This window comes from Euprymna scolopes, unplaced genomic scaffold, assembly GCF_053919585.1.
Source record: "Euprymna scolopes isolate OS-2025 unplaced genomic scaffold, ASM5391958v1 sca22, whole genome shotgun sequence".
In the NCBI taxonomy this organism is placed as follows: Eukaryota; Metazoa; Mollusca; class Cephalopoda; order Sepiida; family Sepiolidae; genus Euprymna; species Euprymna scolopes.
In genome coordinates, this window is record NW_027633236.1 from 211,272 (window position 1) to 221,271 (window position 10,000).

General features: G+C 59.8%; 2 non-coding genes and 1 pseudogene across 2 annotated transcripts in view; all 3 read left to right on the top strand.

Moving 5' to 3' along the window:
- The first annotated feature begins 3,421 nt into the window (after positions 1–3,421).
- LOC145273919 (small subunit ribosomal RNA) lies at positions 3,422–5,792 on the top strand (annotated as a pseudogene).
- Positions 5,793–6,181: 389 nt separating this feature from the next.
- LOC145273902 (5.8S ribosomal RNA) lies at positions 6,182–6,340 on the top strand. The gene has a single exon (XR_013866555.1). It is a non-coding gene; the product is annotated as a 5.8S ribosomal RNA (ribosomal RNA).
- A 594-nt stretch (positions 6,341–6,934) lies between these two features.
- The window catches only part of LOC145273886 (large subunit ribosomal RNA), a 5,731-nt gene continuing 2,665 nt past the window's right edge, over positions 6,935–10,000 (top strand). The window contains exon 1 of the ribosomal RNA XR_013866546.1: positions 6,935–10,000. This exon is cut by the window's right edge and continues 2,665 nt beyond it. This is a non-coding gene — a ribosomal RNA (large subunit ribosomal RNA).

Sequence of the window (10,000 nt, forward strand, 5' to 3'; positions counted from 1 at the left end):
TGAGCGGCGGCGACGCCAGGAGGCCCCCGGGGTCGACTCCGCGGCCCCCGGGTCGGTGTGCGGGCCTCCAGAGCTCGATAAAGTAGTGGTGTCGCTAGCGGTCGAGAAGGCACTTTTCGACGCCTACTGCCACCCCCACATGGCGGTAGGCGCAAAACTGGAAAATCGCCGACCAGAAATGTCGCTTCGTATAATCGACGTTTTTTTTGACCACCATTTTCAGGTGTCGGAGGTGGGTCTGGACGAATACCAACACCATTTCTGGGGTTTCACAACCGCCCGGCTTCTCCGACATATGTTGGAAAGGAGTAGCGATCGAGCGAAGGGGGCTGTCGGTAGGCGGCCGCGGGTTGCATGTGTGCCCGGGACAGCACCCCCATCCAACTAAGGGGTGTCCCCCGGGGGCCAGGGGGACCTCGTCCAGGTCGGCCGGGCGCTTCCAGACGCCTACCGACACCGGTCAGGTCGGCGAGGCTCCCGGCGGCCCCGAGCGGGACCACAGGTTGCGGAAGGCGTCCAAGTGAGCGGCGGCGACGCCAGGAGGCCCCCGGGGTCGACTCCGCGGCCCCCGGGTCGGTGTGCGGGCCTCCAGAGCTCGATAAAGTAGTGGTGTCGCTAGCGGTCGAGAAGGCACTTTTCGACGCCTACTGCCACCCCCACATGGCGGTAGGTGTAAAATCGGAATAGACCGGACCAGGAATGTCGAGGGGGAAAAAAATGACAAAGTCCTGGTGTGCCTAGGCGTCGAGAAGGCACTTTGCGACGCCTACCGACATCCCCATGTGGCAGTAGGCGTAAAACTGGAAAATCGCCGACCAGAAATGTCGCTTCGTATAATCGACGTTTTTTTTGACCACCATTTTCAGGTGTCGGAGGTGGGTCTGGACGAATACCAACACCATTTCTGGGGTTTTCCAGTTTGAAAGTTTTATAAAACATGTTCGGTAGGAAGCACACTTTGGTGTGTCGGTTCGTCGGAGCAGCGACTCTTTGCCTCGTGGTGGTCCGGAACGTCTCTACGGGCTTGTCGCAAAGGCGTCAGAAAGTGGCATCTCCGCCGCCTAGGGCTGTCACCGTTATCGCTGTCGCCGCGCTCCAACTTGTTTTGATCCGCCGCCTTCGTTCCTGCCAACCGTGCGCCCGCTCATCGTCGTTAGGTTATAATACGTGGTACGTGTGTGTGCTTCTCCGTGGACCTAGGGCTGCTCGACGTGTCGAACGATATGTTGGAACAACTAACGGCTCCTTTTCCTGGTTCCATAGTCGTCGTGGTACCCGCGTCGTCAGCCATATCTATGTCCACCATGTTTAGCCGATACGTTTGCTGCAGCTTCTGCTTCCGCCTCAGCGTTCGCCGCTCTCAGCCGCCGCTGTTGTTGCTGCCGTTCTGCCATTCAACCACTACCTGCGAATCTTTCGATGATCGGCCGAACGACCCATCGCTGTGCGACCGATAAATCCTCCGGATTAGGGAGAAACGCCGCCGCTCTCTCGCCGCCGTCGAACGGAAAAACGTACATTGTAACGAACGAACGAACGAACGAACGAATTAACGAACGAGCGAACAAACAAACAAAAATAGCCGCGGGGGATGCACTATGTAGATCCTGATCCCCTTGTAACCATACGTACGTTGTTCGATGCTCTCCCGTCCTGGAAGTCGCCGCAGCAAACAGGAGGATGAGCAGCAGCAGGCGCCGCCGCCGTAACCGCCGCCTGCCTGCCGCCTCCTACTCCTGTCAGCGTCCGATCTCACAGCCGTGTGAACGTTCGCTGACACCCGATTTCTTTCCGTCTGGCAAAACCTTGGACGTCCCGCTCGCGGTACACGTGCTGCAGCGACTTCTCGTCCGACAACGCATAAGCGTCGACGTCTGCCGCCGCATCTTCTGATACGTGGACGGTGATAGCGCTAGTCCCTTCTTGCGCCACCTCCACCTTTGTTAGCGCCAAAGAAGATCGATCGAGCAGTCGTGGTCGCAGTCGATTAACCCGTTTTCACCGTCCGCAGTTCCCAAGCCGCCGATCAAGTCGTTGCTCTTCTTGTTCGTTCTTCCCATACCGTCGATTTGCACGGCTGCCGGATGAGCCATCCTCTGTCCGGCGAAGCGCTCACGTCAGTGATCGATACTTGCACCGACAGTCCTCCCGCTCGCGACTCGGTGCTCGAATCGGACTCGTTCGTTTTTATCTCGATGCGATTGTGAAAAGGGGGACCGGTCGTCAATGTCGTGTGTGTCGACGATGTTGTTCGCCCGGTCCGCCGCGTTGTTGTCGTTTTTTTTTTTTTTTTTTTTTTTTTCCCCTAACGTTCGCCGTCGCACGGACGAAAGGGTGAGAAAAAAAAAAAAAAGCTCGAAAAAGCCGCCCAAAAAAATCGGACCGAGGAGCCGCTTGCGAGAACGCGCCATGTGCACGTTGTCTCTCCTCGGTTTTCCGAGCACGAACACGACGCCGGTCGGTCGGTCGGTCGACGAAGGCGACGACGAAGGTGACGGGAAAATTTACGCCGCCGCTGCCCTGGTCCAGCTCCTCCCCGATGACGGCTGTGATGTTGACGTTGACGTTGGCGACGACGACGACGACGACGGAGACGACGACGACGACGAGACGGCATCGATGGCGACCACGATGACGACGACCTCGACGAGTTCAGTCTGCACCTTGACCTCCGATGTCCGTGTGCACTGCCGTCGTGCTGTTTGTCGTTTGTCGTATGTATCGCTGTCAAGGGTGCCGTTGTCGTTGTTGTTGTCGACGTTGTTGCTTGCTCTCTCGTCTCGGTCGGTTGGTACGTTGATGACGACGACGACGACGACGAAGACGACGACGACGACGACGAGACGGCATCGATGGCGACCACGATGACGACGACCTCGACGATTCCAGTCTGCACCTTGACCTCCGATGTCCGTGTGCACTGCCGTCGTGCTGTTTGTCGTTTGTCGTATGTATCGCTGTCAAGGGTGCCGTTGTCGATGTTGTTGTTGTCGACGCTGTCGTCTGTTCTCTCTTCTCGGCCGGCTGTGACGTGGACGTTGACGACGACGACGACGAGACGGAATCGATGGCGACCACGATGACGACGACCTCGGCGAGTTCAGTCTGCACCTTGACCCTCGATGTCCGTGTGCACTGCCGTCGTGCTGCTTGTCGTTTGTCGTATGTATCGCTGTCAAGGGTGCCGTTGTCGTTGTTGTTGTCGACGTTGGTCGCTTTCGTTCTTTGAGTCTCGGTCTCGGTCCAAGTCAGGGGAGAAACAAAAAAGAGGCCATCAGCGCGGGCAGCGCGCTTCTTCTGACGGCGAACCCCCTCGAAAAATAAATAAACACGTGCCCGTCGTTGTAGTTGTCTGTCTTATGTCGGTCGGTCGGTCGGTCGGTCTGTCGTTCTGTCGAAACAAAGTCCCAAATTCCAACGATACCTGGTTGATCCTGCCAGTAGTCATATGCTTGTCTCAAAGCTTAAGCCATGCAAGTGTAAGTTCACGCCACGCATTAGAACGGGCGAAACCGCGAATGGCTCAGGAACCGGACCTAATCCTCGGGACCGTATTCCTCCTCGGAGGCGATGGATAACTGTGGCAATTCTAGAGCTAATACATGTGACACAGGCCGCGATCGGTCGGCGCGCCGTCGTCGCCACGCCTCGCGCGCTGGCACCCGCGTCGGCCGTTCCGGGTCGCGGCGCTACATATTAGACTGAGACCGATGCGCGTCATTCCGTCCTCCCGTCGTCGGCGTTCCCGCTCGCGGGTCCGTTCGGTGGCGGGGCTCATAGGGCGGCGCGCTCCGCTTTGGTGACTCTGGATAACTCACTGGTCGATCGCACGAGCTTTCACGCCCGGCGACGGGTCTCTCGAGGGTCCGCCCTATCAACTGTCGACGGTCGGTTAAGTGCCTACCGTGGTTACTACGGGTAACGGGGAATCGGGGTTCGATTCCGGAGAGGGAGCATGCGAAACGGCTACCACATCCAAGGAAGGCAGCAGGCGCGCAAATTACCCACTCCCGGCACGGGGAGGTAGTGACGAAAAATAACGACGCGGGACTCTGTCGAGGCCCCGCGATCGGAATGAGTACACTTCAAATCCGTTAACGAGGACCAACCGGAGGGCAAGTCTGGTGCCAGCAGCCGCGGTAATTCCAGCTCCGGTAGCGTATATTAAAGTTGTTGCGGTTAAAAAGCTCGTAGTCCGAACTCGGGTTCGTGGTCGCGCAAGCGGCCCCGGGGCGGCGGCGCCATCGTCCGTCGTTGACTTTGGTCGTCCGTTCGCATTCCCGGCCCTTTCCGCCGGTGTCAACCGCTAGCATACCCGCCACGCGGTCCTGCCGGCGAGGTGGACGAGGAGGTCGTGATCGGGATCCGGGAAAAAAAAAACAAGTGGTCGTCGGTTCGGTTCCGGGAGTAGTCTAACGGGGGGGTGCTACGTGTGTGTGTTTTGGGGTGCGTTCATTCGCATCCCCGCACTCTGACCCCCGCGCTTCTCTCCCTCTCCCTTTCCGCGCGTTCCTCTTTTTTTTTGAACCCCCCGGTCCGCTCCGAGTCCCTGCTTCGTGTCTTGTCTGCGCGCGTGTTGCGGTCGGCGGTTTCTCCTCCAAGGGTGCTCTTAACCGAGTGTCCGCGGCGGCCGGTACGTTCACTTTGAAAAAATTAGAGTGCTCAGAGCGGGCTGTTCAAGCTTGCATACGATAAGCATGGAATGATGGAAGAGGGCCTCGTCTACGTCTGTCGGTCTCCGTCTACGGCGAGGCAATGATCGAAGGGAGCGGTCGGGGCCACTCGTATTGCGACGTTAGAGGTGAAATTCTTGGATCGTCGCAAGACGAACTGCAGCGATGGCGTGTGGCAAGCACGTTTTCCTCGATCAAGAGCGAAAGTCGGAGGTTCGAAGACGATCAGATACCGTCGTAGTTCCGACCGTAAACGATGCCGACCGGCGATCCGCCGGCGTTCGCTTCCATGACCCGGCGGGTAGCCTGCGGGAAACCAGAGTTCGGTTCCGGGGGGAGTATGGTTGCAAAGCTGAAACTTAAAGGAATTGACGGAAGGGCACCACCAGGAGTGGAGCCTGCGGCTTAATTTGACTCAACACGGGAAAACTCACCCGGTCCGGACACCGGTAGGATTGACAGATCGATAGCTCTTTCTCGATTCGGTGGGTGGTGGTGCATGGCCGTTCTTAGTTGGTGGAGCGATCCGTCTGGTTGATTCCGATAACGAACGAGACTCCGGCCTGCTAACTAGTGCGCCGATGTCAGTGATTTTTACGGCGGGCTCGGCGTCCTCCGTGGCGCTCGGGTCCGGGTCGGTTTTCTCACGCACTTCTTAGAGGGACGGGTGGCAGAAAGCCACACGAGGCGGAGCGATAACAGGTCTGTGATGCCCTTAGATGTCCGGGGCCGCACGCGCGCTACACTGGAGGTATCAGCGGGGACTTCGCCCCGGCCCGAGAGGGTTGGGAAACCTCTGAACCACCTCCCGTGATAGGGATCGGGGCCTGTAACCAACCCCGTGAACGAGGAATTCCCGGTAGGCGCGGGTCAACAGCCCGCGTCGATCACGTCCCTGCCCTTTGTACACACCGCCCGTCGCTACTACCGATCGAACGGTCCGGTGAGGTCCTCGGATCTGGCCGACGACGCCGCCGGCAGTGCGCGACGTGTCCGTCACGACACTCGTGCATCTACGCCTCGGCGTTCGATGCCTGGAGAAGACGACCGAACCCGATCGTTTAGAGGAATAAAAGTCGTAACAAGGTTTCCGTAGGTGAACCTGCGGAAGGATCATTACGTTCGAGACTGGTTTGTTGTTTTCCGGCCTACCTCCTCTGTCTGTCGGCGTCAACGCCTCGAATGCGCGCAAACAAACCTATAAAAGGCGGAGCGAGAGATAGATTTGTGGTGACGCGGAGGTTTTTAAAGCCCCAGCTCTTCTTGCTTGCTTCCGCGTCTTACCACCTGTTTGTTTTTTCGCCCACCGCAAGTGATGGCCGCTTCTTCTTTGCCTTGTCGCCGCTTTATCGTTTTTTTTGTTTTTTTGCAGCCGCTGTGCCACCGCCGCTAGCTAAAAAAACAAACTACTCGCGACATTGCAATGCCGTCACGCCTCCTCGCACAGACCTCCTCGCACACTACTAAATCTATATAAACAAAAACTAATATAAAAAAACCAAGTGCTGAACCCTGGACGGGGGATCACTCGGCTCGTCCGTGCGATGAAGAGCGCGGCCAGCCGCGATAACTGATGCGAATTGCAGGACTCAGTGAACATCGACACCTCGAACGCACATTGCGGCCCCGAGATCCCTTGTCTCGGGGCCACGTCCGGTCGAGAGGCGGAACGTTACATGTCTTTCTCCGTTAACGAAACGACATCTTGCCGTCCCCGTGCCCGCCCGGTCCTCGGCACGGTGGTAACCGGGACGTCGCAGGAGCGAGTGACGAGGGGGAAGAAAAATAAAAAAAGAATTGACTCCTTTCAATGTCTTTTTTTTTTTTAAAACCCTCTCCGGCCTCCTCCTTCGTCTCCCGCTGGCAGACCGCGGAGTCTTTTCCCTTTTCGACCGCGTGAAGAAACACTGTGGAGGAGGAGCAGGAGGAGTCTGTCCGAAAGCAGCCGAAGGGAGACCAAAAAAAAAGTACCGACCTAACCGACTGCCGACGTAAGCGCCGCCTGCTCGTCTCGCTCTCTGCCTCATGAAGGTGTCTCTCAGCGACGCCTCGAGCAGCGCGACGAGCACGGCCGTCGCACCGTAAAAAGGTGGCCGCGTCGTAGGCAACGCAACGTCGGATGGGGAGGACCCACGCTTTTTTTTAATTGTTGGCTTCTTCATTTTCGGTCGGACGGGCGCTATATCGGCCAGCCGTCGTCACACGGAGGGTACCGATCGAGATTCCTCTCCCTCCAAACACCACACTCTACTAAAAACCGCCGCCCTCGGCTCGGACGAGACGACCCGCTGAACTTAAGCATATCGCTAAGCGGAGGAAAAGAAACCAACCGGGATTCCCTTAGTAACGGCGAGTGAACCGGGAGAAGCCCAACGCCGAATCCCGTCGCAAGTTAAAGGCTTCGGGACGTGTGGCGCATGGGTCGAAGGCAGCCGTTCGTTTTTCGTCTCGCATAGTTCGGAGTTCCCTCGATCGGGGCCGCCCGCGGCGGGTGCCAGGCCCATTCGGTGCGGACGGCGAGCGACGGCCTTCGATCCGAGAGTCGGGTTGCTTGGGAACGCAGCCCAAATCGGGTGGTAAGCTCCATCCAAGGCTAAATACCGGGACGAGTCCGATAGTCGACAAGTACCGTGAGGGAAAGTTGAAAAGAACTTTGGAGAGAGAGTTCAAGAGAACGTGAAACCGCCCAGGGGTAAACGGGTGGGACCGCTCACCGCGATCGCGGGGGGACTCAGTCCGGTGCTGCCTAGGCTCGAGCCCAAACTCGATGTGTGTTCTTGAAAGAGAGGCCGTCGCGGCACAGGTCGTCGTTCGTCGTGTCCGCGGGGGACTCGTTCCCCGCGGTTCCAGCTTTTGTGCCCGCGTCGCCGACGAAGGAGACGGGCCGCGTGGATAGCGGGAAGGGAAACGTGGTGACGACCGCGGCGTCGGTAGGTGGCTGCGTCGGTTGGCTGCGACGGAGGGGACTCGTCCTCTCGATCGCTGCTGCCGCCGGGCCCTAACCCGCCGCATCCGTCGCCGCCGCTTCTTCTTTCCTCCTGCTCCCTCCGCGCGCGACTCCGCTGCACCCGTCCCCTTCATCATCGCTCGGCGTAATCATGGCGCGGGCGCTTCGGCGCGACCTCCGCGCGGCCGGCACCGGACGCACTTCCCCTCCGGTCCGTCGTCGCGACCCGTTCCCGGCGTGCAGGTCGAACACGCGGGGTTTTTTTCCGTAGGCGGCAGGCGTTTCATCACCCTGAAAACCCCCGTCTTCCCACCTTGTGAAGTCGGGGGCCACCGGCCGTCGGGCCCGCGAACGTAACTGCCCCTTTCTGCCGGGAACGGAGGAAATCTGACACGATCCGTTACACGTGGCGAGCCGGTCCGTTTTGATCCCGCCGGAAGTCGCGTGCGGGCGACGCACTCTGTGTGTCGCTCCTTAGGCGCCCCACCGTCTCGGGCGCGTGCGCGATGAGAGGCGGGATAGGACTGGCGCGGCCTCGCCGTCACGCACCTCGCCGACGTTTCGGGTTCTTGTCGGGGGCAACCCCGCCCGCGCCCGTTTCCGTTTCCGGAGAGGTCGCTCGGCGACGCTTTTTTACTCGAGCCGCCCGCCACCCCGGGTCAGCGACGTGCATCGGCAACCCACCCGACCCGTCTTGAAACACGGACCGAGGAGTCCTGGCCGTTCGCGGAGTCGTAGGGGCCACCTCTGACTAACCCCGAAGGCGAAGCGAAAGCGAGAGAGCGTGTAGGAGGGCGTCGATCGGGAGAGGTGTCGTGGCAAAGTCGTCCGGGGGTCGTCGGGGGGTGTCGTCGGTCTCGTGCCGTCGTCTTCTCCTCGCCTCACCCGCCTCCGAGCCGTGCCCGATCCCGCCGGCGCGGCGTTTTCGGCCTTCCGCCGTCGCTGCTGCGGTGCCCGCAACTTTTCCTTTTTTCTCTCTTCCCGAGAGAGATAGGAGAGGGAAGGCTCGTGGCTGACGTGCGGTTGTTTTTCCCTCCTCCCCGAGAGGGGACCGGCGCATCTTCCAAAAAGGGGGAATTGCCGGGCGCCAGCTTCCATATCCTCCTTCCGCCCATCGGTGAGATCCCGCGGCTTGAACTAGTCCTATTTTGTCGTCGAGTTTAGGCGCTGCGCGCGGGCGCATCACCCCCGGGTCGGTTTCCCCTTTTTCCGAGTACGACTCGGCCGACTCTGGCGTAGCGAGCGACCAGGGACCCGAAAGATGGCGATCCACGCCCGGTCGGGATGAAGCCAGAGGAAACTCTGGTGGAAGTCCGAAGCGCCTCTGACGTGCAAATCGATCGTCGGAACCGGGTGTAGGGGCGAAAGACCAATCGAGCCGTCTAGTAGCTGGTTCCCTCCGAAGTTTCCCTCAGGATAGCTGGCGCTCGATCGTCGCAATTCCATCCGGTAAAGCGAACGATTGGAGGCCCCGGGGCCGTTCACGGCCTCGACCTACTCTCGAACTCGGAACGGGTGGAACGGGCCGACTCTCCCGAACGACGGAGCCGACCCATCCGGCCGCCGCCGCCAGCACGCTTCGCTGGGCGGTTGGTCACCTCGAATGCGAGTGCCAAGTGGGCCACTTTTGGTAAGCAGAACTGGCGCTGTGGGATGAACCAAACGTCCGGCTAAGGTGCCTAACGCGACGCCCATGAGATCCCCGAAAGGGTGTCGGTCGATATAGACAGCAGGACGGTGGCCACGGAAGTCGGAATCCGCTAAGGAGTGTGTAACAACTCACCTGCCGAATCGACCGGCCCCGAAAATGGATGGCGCTGGAGCGACGGACCGATGCCGGACCGTCGCGGCGAGGAGCGATGAACTTTCGCGCCGAAACGATGCCGCGACGAGTAGGAGGGCGCCGCGGCGAGCACGGAAGCCTAGGGCGCGAGCCCGGGTGGAGCCGACCGCGGGTGCAGATCTCGGTGGTAGTAGCAAATATTCGAACGAGACCTTCGAAGACCGAAGTGGAGAAGGGTTCCGTGCCAACGGCGGTCGAGCACGGGTCAGTCGGTCCTAAGACGCGGGCGAAAGTCTTCCCGAAAGGCGCCGGATCCGTTATGAAAGTGAAAGCGATCGAATCGAATCGAATCAAAAGCCCAAACAAAAACAAAGCGGCCGGCCTCCCGTCGAAAGGGAATCGGGTTAATATTCCCGAACCCGGGACTCGGAGAGGGCCCGGGGTGGCGACGCTGTCGGCAGCGATGTCGGCGGCGCCCGTCGCTTCCCGCGGCGAAACCGCGGTGACGCAAGCGAGCCCGGAGACGTCGCCGGGAGCCCCGGGAAGAGTTCTCTCTTCTTCGTAAAGGACCATGTCCGTGGAATCGGCTCGTCCGGA